We start from the raw sequence: 17,091 nt of genomic DNA on the forward strand, positions 1-17,091 counted from the left end.
TCTGGAGAGAGCTCTGACTCCCCTTCAGCTTACTGGTGTCCTTAGGGGAAGGTGAGCCAGAAAGCAGCTGTGAGTACATACATGAGAGGAATCAGTCAGGTACAACTGAGCCGAGCTATCCAGAGACCCTTCGATAGGGGCTGGGCTACTCTCATGGGAGTGAGAGACATGGGTTGCTAAGTGGGGTTGCCAACTTTCTAATGGCACAAAACTGAACACCCCTTCCCCATCCCTGCCCTGCCCTTTCTATGAGGGCCCCTCCACTCACTCCATCCCCCCTCCCTCTGACGCTCACTCTCCCCCATCCTCACTCACTTTCACTGGTCTGGGGCAGGGGGTTGGGGTGCAGGACGGGGGTGAGGGTTCCGGCTGGGGGTGCGGGCTTTGGGGTGGGGCCAGGGATGAGGGCTTTGGGGTGCGGGAGAGGGCTCCGGGCAGTGGGTTGGGGTGCAGGGGGTGTGGGATCTGGGATGGGGTGTGGGTTCCAGGTGGGGCCAGAAATGAGGGGTTCAGAGTGTGGGAGGGGGCTCTGAGCTGGGAGAGAGGTGAGGAGTGCAAGGGGGGTGAGGACTCTGACTGGAGGTGCAGGCTCTGGGGTGGGGCCGGGTATGAGGTGTTTGGGGTGTGGGAGGGGGCTCAGAGCTGGGGAAGGGTGTTGGGGGTGTGCAGGGTCACAGCGGCGCTTACCACAGCTCCCAGGAAGCAGCTGCCAGGTTCCTGTAGCTCCTAGGCGCAGGGAGGCCCCTCGCACCCACAGGCACTGCCCCCGCAGCTCCCATTAGTCGTGGTTCCCGGCCCATGAGAGCTGCGGAGCCGTCACTAGGGGCAGGGGCAGCACATGGAGCCTCCCTCACCACTCATGCACCTAGGAACTGCAAGGACATGGTGGGCGCTTCCAAGAGCCATGCAGAGCCAGGGCAGGCTGGGAGCCTGCCTTAGCCCTAACCCCTTTTGCTCCACTGCTGACCGGAGCCGCCAGGGTCCCTTTTTGACTAGGCATTCCAGTCAAAAACTGGACATCTGCAACCCTATAATGCTAAGCAGAATCCAGAACAAGGAACTCTGTGTACGTAAGAGCTGCCCAGTGCATGTTTTGTGTGTTTATTTTGTTTGGGTTTATGTTATTGGTTTGGATTTGACTGATTATTAACCTGCAGAAAAGGAAGTGGCCAGGAACTCTGCTGGTTTGTGCTATTTTAGTTAAACAAGAAACCTCTTAAGTAAACTGGAAACCCAAGATTGAGTGTTTTTTGATTTTGCTTTACATATGTCTCATGGGAACTTTCTTGCTAGTTGCTCAAGGACCAGTCTGACCACAAGGAGTTACCATTTCTTTAAATACCTGCTTTGTGTCATGCAATAGTCAAGGTTTTCTACATTTAAATCACAATAATGGCTGTGAGACTTATTGCGGGTTCCAAATATTTGAAATTTGCTAGTTAGCTTAACAAAGATAATTTTTTGAAAAGCACCACACAACACTCTTTATTATGATGCATAATTCATTTTTTATTGCTATTATCAGATACTTTATAGTTTACCACTAACTGTAGTGTAGTATATTTTGCAAAAATTAATGACATTTTAGCCCTGTGGGACCTCCCTACCACATTCCTCTATTAAATTGCTGCTGACTGAGTTTGCTGGGGTGAGAATTATTGGGCTGACAAATTAACACAGTTGACACTTCTTAATTCTTATTATAAGTCTCACACACACACACAGTCATGTTCAGTCAAACCAATACAATCCCTTTAACTTCATGCCTACATGTTACATGGGCATAAAGGAAATTGATTTAGTCTCCAAAATGAATGCAGACTGTGTTGATCAAGACACCATTTCTTATTATTTGAGTGATGCTGTCTAAATGATGCAAAGGATGGAAAGTTTCGAACTTCATTTCATTGGTCAAAACCATAGTCTCATGACAGGGCCTGAAAATTGTGTGTAATCAGAGGTGTAATCAGTTTGAGTAAGAACAGGAAGGGGTAGCTACTGTGATGCTCCTAGGTGTACCATCTTTCATCACTAGCCTCTAACATGGTAGAAGTGCAATAGGCTGACAGACTGGTGTATTGCTTTCTCTCTCATGCTCATGCCATGTTTGTGTCTGGTAGAGTGTTTTTAGTCTTTATTATAAGTGATGGGATTAGCCTGTAATGAACATTGCACCAAATTCAACTGAGTGATTCCAGAGAAGGATCTGGTCCATTCCTTCCACACCAGGCAGGCCAATCTCTCACAGTTAGGACCTAATCCATTGCCCATTGAAGTCAACTGGGAATCTTTATACTCACTTCAATCCATTATGTGGGAAGATAAAGAAATACTGTAGCAGGAACTATCATTAATTACATCTTGCTCTCTTATTTGGGGGTTGAGCGCTGGTGTTTTTCTTCTCTATTCAAATACTTCAGAGCTGTTACCTTATATATTCAAATATTTAATAAGTATAAACCAATTAATCACTATGAGGGGTTAGTAGAATAATTTAAGATAATTGTAGATACTGGAATTTTCAAAATATTTATAACAGAGGGTGGTTGTACAACAACAGGCATTGCTCATACATTCATTGCATGTTTCAGTCTCAATTACTTAAATAACTGTACCTTACTGCATACTCTGATATAGAAGCTTACTCTTTTAATAACTCACTGACAACTGACTAGCTGGAATTGAAGCCAAAAAACACTATGCCACCATCTGGCTCAGTGAGGCCTGCTTCAGGGAGAACCACTGGGATGAGGTGTTGTGGGGCTGCAGGACCCCTCTCTAGGAAGCCCCAAATGATCTGTACACTCCATCACATTCATAACAGAATTTTTTTTTGCAGAAGGAAGCTACAGCAAAGCTGGGCATTGCCCATCCCAAAAGAAAGCCAAAGGGTAAGGAGACACTGGCAGCACTTAAGCTAACATTCATATTTTTTCCTCTGCTTATACTTCTCCTCCCACAATCCCTGCTCACCTTGTCTGCCAACACAGAGAAAAATGCTTTTGATTTACAAATTTTACAACACAGGGTACAAGGATAAAAGTGGCCTCAGTTTATTTGTATGTGAATTTAATTAATTAACACACAGCTTTGTATGAGGGGACATTTAAAGTCATTGTGACAGATATTGCAATCCCATACAGTATCTTTGGGGAAACATATTGTATTGTTATGAATGGTTTATGTACCACTTAGGGCCAGGGATTGTATGCAGCTCCAGCAGGGAGGGTTACCACAGCTCCTCCAGAAACTAAAAACAGTGGGGTATGGTTAAGGTGAATCAATCAGGTTGTAAGCACCTCTAGAGAGGCACCATTCCTGAGAAGTCTTGCATATACTGGTTCAAATTGGGTTTTCCAGAAAAAGAATTGGATTTTGGCATTAAAAGGCTGAGGTTCTTTCTGATCCAGCAAACGGACAGGACCATCTGTCCAAGGGCCCCAGTGCTTGCACAAGGGTTGGAACTACTTTGGCCTACTAGGCCGCATCAGACTGATGGTGACTCCTGGTATCTGAACACACACTAAACATCTGATTATAGTTTTAATTATGTTTTCTCTATTACCTTAAGAATAGATGTTCTTGCATAGAAAGAGCTGTGTGGTGACTGGTAACTGCTGGCAATGCACTGTTCATAGCCCTCCGAGAGAAAGCAAAGCACAGGCTCTGGCCTTGAGGCAGACTGTCTTGCTGAGGATATCGCAGGGTAAGACAGGGAGCTGTGCAGCCTTAAAACCCCCCACTCAGCAGGGAGTGAGACAAGAGTCCCTACCCAGAGACAGATGATAGCTGGCTAAGACCTGGCTGGAAACTGCTGAAGTGCACCACTGCGGGGGGAGACAGTAATATAGCTGCAGTTACCCTGCAACTGTGACAGTCATGTTTATAAATAGGTCTGTGCAAACTCAGTATCAGCATTACTGCACTAGTTAAAGAAAGGTGGTAAAGAATATGAGACGTGGGTGCTATGCCCAGTATGAGCCAGAACCGAAATATTTTTGTATCTGACTCCAAGGCTGCAGGTTAATGACTGCATTTCACTAATAGGATTTTATTTTGATTGTTGTTAAGTCTTGGTAGGGTTGGCCTGTATATGGGTCAATCATTTTTGTTCTTTTTCAGATTGTGACATCGGAGGAGTGACTTGTACAACAGTATCTATGGTACTTTCTTCTGAATTTTCCTCTCTAGTGCCCACACAAGCTTCCCCTTTGCCACAGTCTCACCCATGTAGAGAGAGTGCATTGGTGTGTGGGTTGTCTGCACAGTTCCAGGGGCTGCAAAGCAGTTTTGGTGTCACTGACAGCCTCTTGTAGGCAAGAAGTTAATTTTTCAACCTCAGACAATAAATGGCAAAAAATGACAAATTTTCCCACTTCCCCAGCATGTTCCAAATGACATGATATTATTTACTGTTTTTAAGTCCTGAAATTCCAGAAAACTCAGTCATGTCTTGTCTTATCCTTCTAACATATTGAGACAAAGAAAGGAAGCGGTGAGAAAATGCAGTAGACACATGAAGAAATGCCTTCCAGCTGTTGCAGCCAACATACGCTGTCTTTAGAGAGTGTGGTTTAGCAGGGAAACTGTTGTGTGGGAGTCTATGGAAACAGAAGCTCAAGGGGCTGTGCTCTGAGACATAAAGAAACAAGCCTTTGAAGGGTAGTTCTATCTATAAACTTCCATGTCTGCTAAAACTGAGAGCCCAGTTATTTGACCCAAAGGCATGTCATGCAAATGTGTGCTGTAGTACTAAGTTTCTCCAAATGCCCATCTTCATAGTTTTGCTTGAAGTCATTTTTAATGTCTGAAAAGATTGGTGTGATGGCACCCTGTGTCTTCCTACCTACAGGGTTTTCCCCATGCCCTGAAGCTGACTTCTCTCTGAATCACCCAAATAGTGATTGCCTTGACTCAATTGTGCCCACCATCTAGTTCCAACAAAAGTGGCTTTTATTGGCAAATTACAGAAATAGAGAGAGATACATACACACACACAAAATAAATCCATGCATCTTGTCTGGTGCTATGGAAATCATCATCAAACTCACATTATGTAGTATTGAAACTAGGGCCAGTCAAAAATTTTTTTTTGTCTGAACTTTTTTTTGTCAAAACTTTTTTTTTTCTGAAAATTGGATTTTTGACCCCCCCCAAAAAAGGTTCTTGAGAAGTTTCTTGTCAAGATACCATAGGGTGACCAGAAAGCAAGTGTGAAAAATTGGGACGGGGGTGGGAGGGTAATAGGAGCCTACATAAGAAAAAGACCCAAAAATGGGGTCTGTCCCAAAAAATCCGGACATCTGGTCACCCTAAGATTCCAAGTCCCCCCTCCCCTCCCCCCCAACTGAAATTCTTCTTCGAGTGCTGTCCCTGTGAGTGCTCCACTCTACGTGTCGGTGCGTCCCGGCGCCGTTGATTGGAGATTTTCGGTAGCAGTGCCTGGTCGGGACGCAGGCGCTCAGTTGGTATTTCCTGTCTCGTGGGAATCTTCCTGCGCGCCTGCGTCCCGCACCCCCCTCAGTTCCTTCTCAACCGTCCCCGGCGGAAGATGGGACTTGGGGCAGTGCTACTTCTCTTCCCGGGTCTCTGTAGGAAAAAAGTAACAAGGAATATAGAAATAGTTATTAGTTACATCCCAGTTGTTTCCCTTCCTTTAGTGTAGTTACATAGTTAGTTATTTAGTTAAAAAAACAAAAAAACAAAAAAAACCTTTTCGCTTCAGGCTTGTCTCCTGCTGAGACACTCTCCCCTGCCGTTTCTAGTTCACGATGCCAGGGGATTCAAGATTCAAAAAGTGTGTTTCCTGTCAAGACTCCATGCCACGGTCCGATGGGCACTCACATTGTGTGAAGCGCCTCAGGGAAACCCACATTCCCGTAAAGTGCCTCCCCAGTACGAGCCTCAAGTCAAGGGCTCGGCGCAACAGGGACCTGCGGCTTAAAATGCTTCTGATGGAAAAATCCCTGCAGCCGCTTTCGGAGATGGGGAAGGTTAAACACGCTCCTACACGCTCCCCGGCCAGATCTGAACCAGTGTGGAGCATTGCTTCACCCTCTTTGGAGCAGAGGCAAGAAGCACAGCAGTCTCATGGGAGGGACTCTGACAAGGGCGAGATCCTTACCCTCTGTGCTGACAGCACCACAGCTCTTCCTAAAGCCTCAGCCGCGGCTCCCGCAGACTGCAGAGGCAGGAACCCGACCTCCATACCAGGAAGGTTTCCGCGGCACCGAGCGCCTCAGCGCTAAACATAGCGGTGGTGCCGGCTGTGCACTCTGCCCCAGTGCCGACAAGGACGTCGGCACCGACCCTGCCTCCTGCCCCGGCACCAGCAGCAGACCCCCTGCAGGGCACCTCCAACAGACCCGCCGCACCCCAGGCACTTTCACTTTCACTTGCTAATGCGCTAGAGCACAGCCCAGGCTCAGCGTAGCCCAGGGAGCAGGAGCAACAGTTCCTCACCCAGTGTGACCGCTCAGTGCCACCTGAGCCTAACTCTCCGCTCCTGGATACACAGGCCTCACTCTTCGAACAGCTGCTCTCACCACCTGAACTGGCTACCTTCACTGACAGCGAACCTGATATACAGCAGCAGGTGGAGTTCTCCCCACCTGCCTCTCCTCCTCCACCAGACCCTCTTCCACCTCAGGCTACGATCCACAGCCACCAGCCTCAGTTTCCCTACATTGCCTTCTCCCCCTCCCCCCCGTGGATGGCACCTGGGTTCTCCTACCCTATTCCTTGGCCCCAGTGGTACCCTTGGCCACATCCTCCTACCACTCATCCTCAGACCTCTTCCACTAAACCACTACCTGCTTCTGTGCCTCAATCTCCAGCTCCGTCCACTTCTAGAGTACCTGAACCCCCTCCTGAGGACGTGAGCTACGAACCATATCCTGACTCACCGAACCCTAATTCTCCATCTGCTCCAGACAGAGCCCTCTCCCCGATGCCTCCACAGAATGTGGATGACTGTAAACAATTTCAAGAGCTTTTCAAGAGGGTGGCACTCAGTCAAGACATTCCCCGAGAAGAGGTTCAGGAGACACAACACGAACTCCTCAGAATCCTTCAACCCTCTGCACCCTCAAAGATTGCGCTCCCTATAAATTAAGCACTCCTGGAACCAGCTGACACTCTCTGGCAAACTCCAGCTTCTTTATTATCTACCTGCAGAAAGGCCGAACGTAAATACTATGTTCCTGCTAAGGATGCTGACTTCCTATTTTCTCACCGACAGCATGAACTCTCTCGTCATGGATGCAGTTGCACAAAGGACGAAACAGCCACAATATCGGCCCACCCCACAAGACTTAAAAGCCTTGACGTCTTGGGTTGCAAGGTTTACACGTCCTCCACTTTACAATTCAGGATTGCAAACTACTCTGCACTCCTTGCCAGGTTCGACTTTGATAACTACAATAAACTTTTTGAATTTGCCTCCTACATTCCAGAGGATAGGAGAGTGGACTTTAAATCAATTCTGAGTGAGGGCCAATTGATTTCCAGAACGGCCCTACAAGCCTCTTTAGACATGGCGGACACAGCAGCCCGTACAACTACAAATGCTGTGGTTATATGCAGATCTTCATGGCTTTCTGCATCTGGCATCCCTAAAGACCTGCAGACCAAAGTGGAGGACCTCCCCTTTGATAAAGACAAACTGTTTTCCAAAAAAAACCAATGAGCTGCTTCACACTATGAAAGATTCTCGAGCGACATTGCGCACCCTGGGTATTCACCCATCTCTTCCCAGGAGACAACGATACCAACCTTACCAAAGACTGCACACACAACAATATTATCGGCCTCAACCCAAACCATATGACATAAATAGGAATCTCTCTAGCCCCCCTAAGCGCAGACAAAATCAAGCTCAAGCAACCACCTCCCACCCATCCGGGAATAAACAACGATTTTGAAACGTTGGTCGAGGGTCTGCGCGACCACCCCTTGATTCCACAGCCTACTTGCCCATTTGTTTCCAACATGCCTGGCAGTGTATTACACAGGATCGCTGGGTCCTCAAAATAGTTCAGTCTGGTTACTCTATTCCATTCATATTCTATCCTCCTACCCTTCCCCCTTCCCTGTCGCTCTTCAGGGACCCCTCTCACGAGCACCTACTTCGCGTAGAAGTGGCTCACCTTCTCCAGCTAGGCGCAGTGGAACCTATGCCGACGAAACATCGAGGGAAAGGATTCTACTCCCATTACTTCCTGACCCAGAAAAAGACCGGGGGATGGAGGCCTATACTAGATCTACGCCAACTGAACAAATTTGCGAGGATACAAAAATTCAAGATGGTCACACTGGGCACAATAATTCCTGCACTGGATCAAGGGGACTGGTTCACAGCCCTCAACCTACAGGACGTTTATTTTCATATATCAATTCATCCAGCTCACAGATGCTTCCTATGATTCACAATCAGTCACAACCATTTTCAATGCAGAGTTCTTCCTTTTGGCCTCTCCACAGCGCCGAGAGTCTTTTCCAAAACTCTAGCCGTGGTCGTGGCTCATCTCCACAAACATGGGATCATGCTTTTCCCCTACATGGACGATTGTCTCATCAAGGACAACTCCTATGGTGAGACACTTCAAGCTACCCATTTCTCCATCTCCCTCTTTCACAGCCTAGGCCTCCAAATAAACATCCAAAAATCCACTCTGACACCCTCACAACAGATCGAGTTCATCGGAGCTCATCTCGACTCAATTCAGAGCAGATCCTTGCTCCCATATCACAGATTCCTTGCTCTCACTCAGCTCATATGCATGCTTTCTGTTCGTCCCAGGACACAAGCAAGAATCTGTCTACAGCTCCTTGGTCACATGGCGGCCACCACCTTTGTGGTCCAGTATGCTAGGCTACACATGAGATGTCTTCAGGGCTGGCTCAATTCCAATTTCAAACCCAACAGACATACCTTAGGGATGCTGCTAACTCCTCCTCCCAATGTTCTAGCTTCCCTACATTGGTGGACAAGACCAGAAAACCTCTGCATGGGGGTTTCCTTCCAGCAACGATCCCCAATGCTCATGCTCACCACGGATGCTTCCCTAATCGGCTGGGGAGAGCACTTAGGGGGACACAGGGCACAAGGCCGGTGGTCTGCATCAGAGACGTGCCTACACATAAATCTCTTAGAGCTCAGAGCAGTGAGGTGAGCATGCCTTCACTTTCTTCCCCTCATAAAGAACAAATCTATTCAGGTCTTAACAGACAACATAGCATGTATGTACTACATCAACAGACAAGGGGGAGCCCAATCACATTCCCTTTGCATGGAAGCCATCTGACTATGGAACTGGTGCATACAACATCAAATACAAATCATCGCTTCCTACCTACCAGGCTGCCACTACTGCCGACGCACTCAGCAGACACTTCTCAACAGCATACAAATGGGAACGGCATCCCGCAATACTTCAACAGCTCTTCTCCCTCTGGGGCACCCCATCAATAGACTTCTTTGCTACAACACAGAATTGAAAATGTCAGCTGTTTTGCTCTTGAGCAAGACTTGGGACTGCATCCCTAGGAGACGCATTCCTCATTCCGTGGAACAACTCTCTCCTCTACACCTTCTCACCAATCCCTCTGCTACACAGGGTTCTTTGGAAGATCATAGACAACTAGGCCTGGGTCATCCTCATTGCACCGGCTTGGCTGAGACAGACGTGGTATCCTTACCTACTCCACATGTCCTCCCATCATCCACGGGCTTTCCCCAACAGGCCAGATCTCCTTTCTCAGGACAATGGACAGGTTCTTCACCCCCAGCTCCAAAAGCTCCACCTGACAGCCTGGTTTCTTCATGGTTCCAAATCCATGAACTAGCCTGTTCCGAGCAAGTCCAATACGTCCTCCTGCACAGTAGAAAAGACTCCACTTATAAAACTTACCTGCAGAAGTGAAAGCGTTTCGCCCTCTGGTGCTCAAGTAATCACTTAATGCCCAATACGATGACCCTCCCTAACATTCTAGACTACCTCCTGAAACTAAAACAGGATGGACTTTTGCTCAGCTCCATTAAAGTACACCTGGTGGCGCTTACCACCTTCCACGACCTGTTAAAAGGTTAGTCACTCTTTACCCACCCCACCATAGAACGATTTCTCAAGGGCCTGCAAAATCTCTACCCTGAAATTTACCCTACGGCAGCTACATGAAATCTTAACCTTGTTCTTCATGCGCTCATGAAACCTCCATTCAAGCCTTTGGCTACCTCCTCTCTTCCCCATATGTCCATGAAGGTAGCTTTCTTAGTTGCAATAACATCAGCAAGGAGAGTAAGTGAAATAAGCACCCTGATGGCCCATCCTCCCTACACAATCTTCTCCAAAGACAAAGTCACTCTGAGACCACACCCTAAATTTCTCCCTAAGGTGGTATCCACCTTCCACCTTACCCAACCGATATACTTGCCTATTTTTTATCCCAAACCTCACAGTATTCCACACAAGGCATCCCTGCATATTCTCGATGTCAGGTGAGCAATTGCCTTTTACTTAGACAAGACTAAGCCATTTCGTAAATCTCCACGACTCTTTGTCTCCATCACTGAAAGATCGAAAGGTACGGCTATCTCTAAACAACATCTGTCCAAGTGGATCTCTGACTGCATCAGATCCTCTTACCATATTCAAAATATTCAACCGCCCAAAGGCATTAGAACTCATTCCACTTAAGCTATGTCAACATCTGTTGCCTTCCTACATAACATACCCATTTCTGACATCTGTAGAGCGGCTACATGGTCATCTGAACACATGTTTGCCAAACACTATGCTATCACGCAAGATACCACAGAAGACACCATAGTAGGCCATACTGTACTCTCTACAGTACTCACTGCTGCATCTCCAAAGTCCCTCCGACCATAGTGGGTACTGCTACACATTCATCTGGAGTGGGAGCACCCACAGGGACAGCACTCGAAGAAGAAGGGGAAGTTACTCACCTTGCAGTAACTGAAGTTCTTCAAGATGTGTGTCCTTGTGGCTGCTCCACTCCCCACCCTCTCCCCTCTACTTTGGACTTCTAGTATAATCGCTCCACGGTAGAGGAGGAACTGAGGGGGGTGCGGGACGCAGGCGCTCAGGAAGATTGGAGATGAGACGGGAGATACCAACTGAGTGCCTGCATCCTGACCAGGCACTGCTACCGAAAATCTCCGATCAACAGCGCCAGGACGCACCAACACCTAGAGTAGAGCACCCACAGGGACACACATCTCGAAGAACTTCAGTTACTGCAAGGTGAGTAACTTCCCCATCTTACAGATTTTGGCCAAAAATAGAAAAAAAATTATTTGAAAATGGAAAAGTCAAAATTTTCCATGGGGGGGGATGGGGGAGGGTATATCACAACTAACTCTGATGGAACCTTAGCTAGAGTATAGCAAAAGCAAAAGTCCTTTTCCACTCTCACACTCTATAGTCATCTCTCAGTCCCAAGGTGGTCTATCTGTCAGTGTTCCAGTGGGTCACATGCACCAAGAAAATGTCGTTACTTGTCTCTGGGCCTGATTCTACTTACACTGATGTCAGTGAAGAATATCGCCACAGAAGACACCCAGCTGTAAGTGTGAGATGAGAATCAAGCTCTCTGTACATTTCACCTTTCCTTTTGACTAGCAGAGCACATAGCATGAAGTCATAACTTCAGAACAAGGCTAGAATGGTTCTGCTGGTTGTAGCACATTTCCCACATATGTGCTTCTTGCTACTCACCTTCTTTCCCAGCAGTAATTTCCTTTAAGAGAACTGTGCTTGTTGAACAACAAGAGGTAGCACCTTTGGTTTTGGAGACCGGTTTATACTAAATGTCATTTCCATGTTCTCAGATATAAGATCCTTAAAGCAATATTCTCATTAAGTACCCAAATCCAGTAGCACAAGCATTGTCTTTCATTCAACTTGATGACTTTCAGGCAGTAAGGCTAGTTATGTTACCTATGCAAATCTTGTTGCTGATGGCCCTGAGATCATCAGAAAAATGAATTAATGTAGAATCAAAAGTCCAAAACAATGAGAACTTTATCTGAATAAGAGCTGAGTAAGGAATAATTTAGCTCAACAGTTTTATAGAAAAGTATTATTTGTACACCCATATGCATCTGTGGCCAGCCTTTAAAATGAATGATATTGCTCCATTCTTCACCGTCCTTTTTCCAAACCTCCCTTAAATGCTCAAGTTTCAGAGGGGTAGCTGTGTTAGTCTGTATCAGCAAAAACAACAAGGAGTCCTTGTGGCACCTTAGAGCAGGGGTGGGCAAACTTTTTGGCCCAAGGGCCATTTCAAGGTTGTGAAACTGTATGGAGGGCTGGGTAGGGAAGGCTGTGCCTCCCTAAACAGCCTGGCCCCCACCCCCATCCACCCTCTCCCACTTTCCGCCCCCCTCAGAACCCCCAACCCATCCAACCCCCCCTGCTCTTTGTCCCCTGACCACCTCCCGGGACCCCCCAACCCATCCAACCCACCCTGCTCCTTGTCCCCTGACTGCCCCAACCCCTAGTCACACCCCCGCCCCCTGACAGGCCACCCAGGACACCCACGCCCATCTAACCCCCCCTGTTCCCCATCCCCTGACCACCACCCCCAGAACCTCCACCCCATCCAACAGCCCCCTGTCCCCTGACTGTCCCTGAGACCCTCTGCCCCTTATCCAACTCCCCCGCTCCCTTACCATGCTGGCTGCTGCTCAGAGCAGCAGAAGCTCACAGCCCCACCACCCGGCCAGAGCCAGTCACGCCGCCGCACTGCCCGGCAGGAGCGGCAGGCCAGAGTGCTGGCGGCGTGGCAAACTGAGGCTGCGGGGGAGGGGGGACAGCAGGGTTGGGGCTGGGAGTGAGCCCCCCCAGCCAGGAGCTCAAGGGCCGGGCAGGATGGTCCCACAGGCTGGATGTGGCCCAGGGGCCATAGTTTGCCCACCTCTGCCTTAGAGACTAACAAATTTATTTGGGCATAAGTGTTCTTAAAACTACTTTACCCATCTGGGGAAGTGAAGAAACAGATTGACAGAGCCAGAAGGGTACCAGAAGTCACCTACTACAGGACAGGCCCAACAAAGAAAGTAACAGAAAGCCACTAGCCATCACCTAAAGCCCCCAACTAAAACCTCTCTAGCGCATCATCAAGGATCTACAACCTATCCTGAAGGAAGATCCCTCACTCTCACAGACCTTGGATGACAGGCCAGTCCTCGCTTACAGATAGCTCCCCAACCTGAAGCAAATACTCACCAGCAATTACACACCACACAACAGAAACACTAACCCAGGAACCAATCCCTACAACAAACCCCGTTGCCAACTCTGTCCACATATCTATTCAAGGGACACCGTCATAAGAGCTAACCACATCAGCAACACCATCATGGGCTCATTTTCCTGCACATCCACCAAGGTGATATATGCCATCATGTGCCAGCAATGACCCTCTGCCATGTACATTGGCCAAACCGGACAGTCTCTATGGAAAGGAATAAATGGACACAAATCAGATGTCAAGAATTATAACTTTCAAAAACCAGTAGGAGAGTACTTCCATCTCCCTGGACACTCAAAAGTGGCCATTCTTCAACAAAAAAACTTAAAAAACAGACTTCAATGAGAAACTGTAGAACTGGAATTAGTTTGCAAACTTGACACCATCAAATTAGGCCTGAATAAAGACTGGGAGTGGCTGGGTCACTACAAAAAATAATTTTCCCTCTGTTGATCTACATCCTTTGTACTGTTGGGAATGGGCCACATCCACCCTAATTGAATTGGCTTCATTAGCACTGACTCCCCACTTGGTAAAGCAACTTCCATCTTTTCATGTACTGTATATTTATATCTGCATACTGAATTTCACTCCATGCACCTGATGAAGTGGGTTATAGCCCACAAAAGCTTATACCCAAATAAATTTGTTAGTCTCTAAGGTGCCACAAGGACTTCTCATTGTTCTTTTTAAATGCTCAAAGCTTTCTTGCTTAGCAAGACCCTTGGGGATACAGCAACACCCTGGTCTGTTTGCACATGACTGTGTCGAAGCCGAAATGCAGCTTGAAAGCACTGAGATTTTCAAAGCTATGTAAGGGATTTGAACACACATCCTCCATTAATTCTAATGTAAAATACATACCTAATCCAGATGGCTTTGAAAATCTTAGCCCAAGGTTTTCTAAAGCACAGGTAGCCTCAAACACTGCTCCTCTCCTTAATGTTGATCATAGTAATGCATGCTAAAAAAAATCACACAGTTAATTTGTGTGTGTGTGCACACATGCGTGTCTTCTGAGAAAGTCTCAAAATGTCACTTGTAACTGGCATGGTTAGATTATTTTTGTCAGATGCAAAGAACCTTTTTCCTCCAGCACAATCAGCCTCTTTTTCTTTTGCCATGAACGCTACCAGAAGTTTCTGCTGATGTGGGTGATGGATAAAAGAGAACGTGAAGGAACAAGAACAAAGATTTATTATTTTTTTATCCCATTAGAATCTTAGGTGTTCCATACACAGGGCAGCTCTAGCATTGGACTCTTTTCGTTAACGTGATATTGATGTTTGATTGGACCATATTCAGAATCATCTAAATTGTGAGGCATGAATTAGGGAACCAGAGGCAGGTTCACTGTTTCCATCCTTTTGTAGACTGGGAATGTGCTTGGAAATGTTTGGGTAGAAATGATTTTCTCATTTCAGAAGAATTTTCATTTCTGCTATATGCACAGGTAGAATCTACTCAAAGAAAACCCCCTTAAGTATTGTGCTCAGGGGAGGAAGGAGGCAATACTTATCTCTCTTGTGAAATCAACTCAAGTCGTCTACTGAACATATCACACTCTTTTTCCTGTAAAAAGAAACCGTTATTTTAAAACTAATATGAATAAACCACATTGCTGTTTCCGCACCCACATTATTTTCTAGGGGCGAAAAGTTAGCAGTGTAACTTTTCAAACTACTCTCTTTTTTTAATTCTCAACCTAGAACTGAGAGTAGCTTTATTTTACTAAAGCCAAATGTTACATTCCACTTTCAGAGAAAAGTGAGAAGTGGTGGGATCTGGTGGTGGGGCATGGAAATGTGGAGTGCCCCATGGCACATTTCTCCTCACCCTGACCCTGTGCAATGACATTCCCACCTGTGTCACTGACTCACATCTTTGGGCATGTCACTTATGGCCACATTTTCCAAACTGGCCCCTATTTTTTGACTCCCTTGAATGGTAAGTGCCTAGCTTTACATTTTCAGAACTCGGAGTACCTGCAGATCCCACTGGCTTCAGTTGGAATTGTAGGCATTTAGCACCTTTGAAAATCCAGGCTTATGTGTCTAAAGCTGGACACCCCAAAACTGAGGCAACCCAAATCAGAGGTCCACTTTGGAAAAATTGACTTTAACCCCTCTGTACTTCAGTTTCCCCATCTCTAATGCAGGGATAATCCTTCTCATAAGAGTGTTGATAATTAATAATTCTATTAAGTGCCATGAGTTCCACAGTTGGAAGGTGCTGTAGACATGCTGCTGAGAATTATGGCAGGGCTATAGTATTAAATTACTATAAGAGCTGAGAGGTAGTCTGGTGAAAGTGACCCACTAGAATTGTTTGGTATCTCAGAAATGCTAGTATTACCTTGAGCAGGGACGTGCACACCCAGATCAATAGATTATTATTTACTTGAGCGTAATAAAATGATTGATCCTTTTTCTTTTTTCCTCCTTTTTTTCTTTCAATCTCTTTCACCAAACAATTCCACACAAAAGGAACATACAGAGATAAGCATTTTGCAAGACAATAGTTCAGTAGGCAGACCGCTTGTTATACAAAAAAAAAAAAAATACTCCCACCTCCATCATCCAAAATTGGGAAACCATTCTATCTCTTGTACACAGGGAAATTAAATTAGCTCAATCCATCATGTCTAGAGACCTTTCTCAGTAAAAATTTAAGTGGACGCTATTAGAATGAACAGAAATATGATTTTGATGTATTTTATAGTAGATCAGTTGAACTGTGCAAATTACTTCAACATGTTTTTCTGTAGAGTCAACAAGTGAATACAGATGGTATTTACAAGAGGGGTGTGAATTTCTGTCTGGGCATTTTTCTCACTCTTAGCTCCAATCAGTAGGAGGGACATTTTCTAAAAATATCCCACTGCTACTAACAATAGTTAAACTTCCCTGGAGTCAGCAATACTGGGAGCCTCAGTGTAGCGCTCCTGCTACCATTTTAAGCATGGTGTCATCTAATCCTGCTCAGATCAGATCTGTCTAATTGACATGGTTCTATAACACAGTGGCAGCAGCCTGTCTGCACTAGGGGTCTGAACATTGCTGACCATGATGGAGCTGAACTGATGTTACCAATAGTCTAGTATAGGCAGGCCCTGAGAGATTCTGGGCTTGATCTGGTGAGCCCTTACTCCGATGACTAGTACCCCTGATTTAATAGCATTGTGCCCTCTTAAGCAGGACTGGATCTGGCCACAGAGAGCAGGCAGAAGGAAAAATAAATGCAGAATATGAGAAAGAGAGAGAGAGAGAAATTTAAATGAAAAAAAATGAATTCAGTTGCTACGCAGTCTCTGAGTATCTCTAATTCAGTCTCTGAGTATCTCTAATGTATGTCATGAGCTACGTCCTCCACTCCTCTAGATTTCCCAAGGATCTCTGTCTTCTATAGGTCTCCCATTTAGATCGTAGGCCATTCCTAAAGAGCTTATATTAGTTGTGTGGCCTGTACAGCACCTAACACATTGTTGGTGCTAAACAAATAATAAAATTTCCTCTAGCTAGAGATCATGTTTTCGTTGGGGGTTGTTTTAAATGAAATCACCCTTAACATCTGTGGGTATCAATTATAGGAAGAAAAGGTCTATAAATGCTAAACCTGGCCAGGTACTACCTTGTTATGCCAGAAACCTGCCACTGAGTCTTAGGGCAGTGTACCCCATCCCAGTGGAGGCAAGCCCTATGCCTTCCTCAGCAGTTGATCTTCTGGTCAGTTAAGAACAGCATAGATTTGTTCCCACTTTTCTATTTGGTCAAAAGTCCGCTCGTCACATTACATTGCTCACAAAAGAAGTAT

The sequence above is a fragment of the Lepidochelys kempii genome, chromosome 9, assembly GCF_965140265.1.
Source record: "Lepidochelys kempii isolate rLepKem1 chromosome 9, rLepKem1.hap2, whole genome shotgun sequence".
Taxonomy (NCBI): domain Eukaryota; kingdom Metazoa; phylum Chordata; order Testudines; family Cheloniidae; genus Lepidochelys; species Lepidochelys kempii.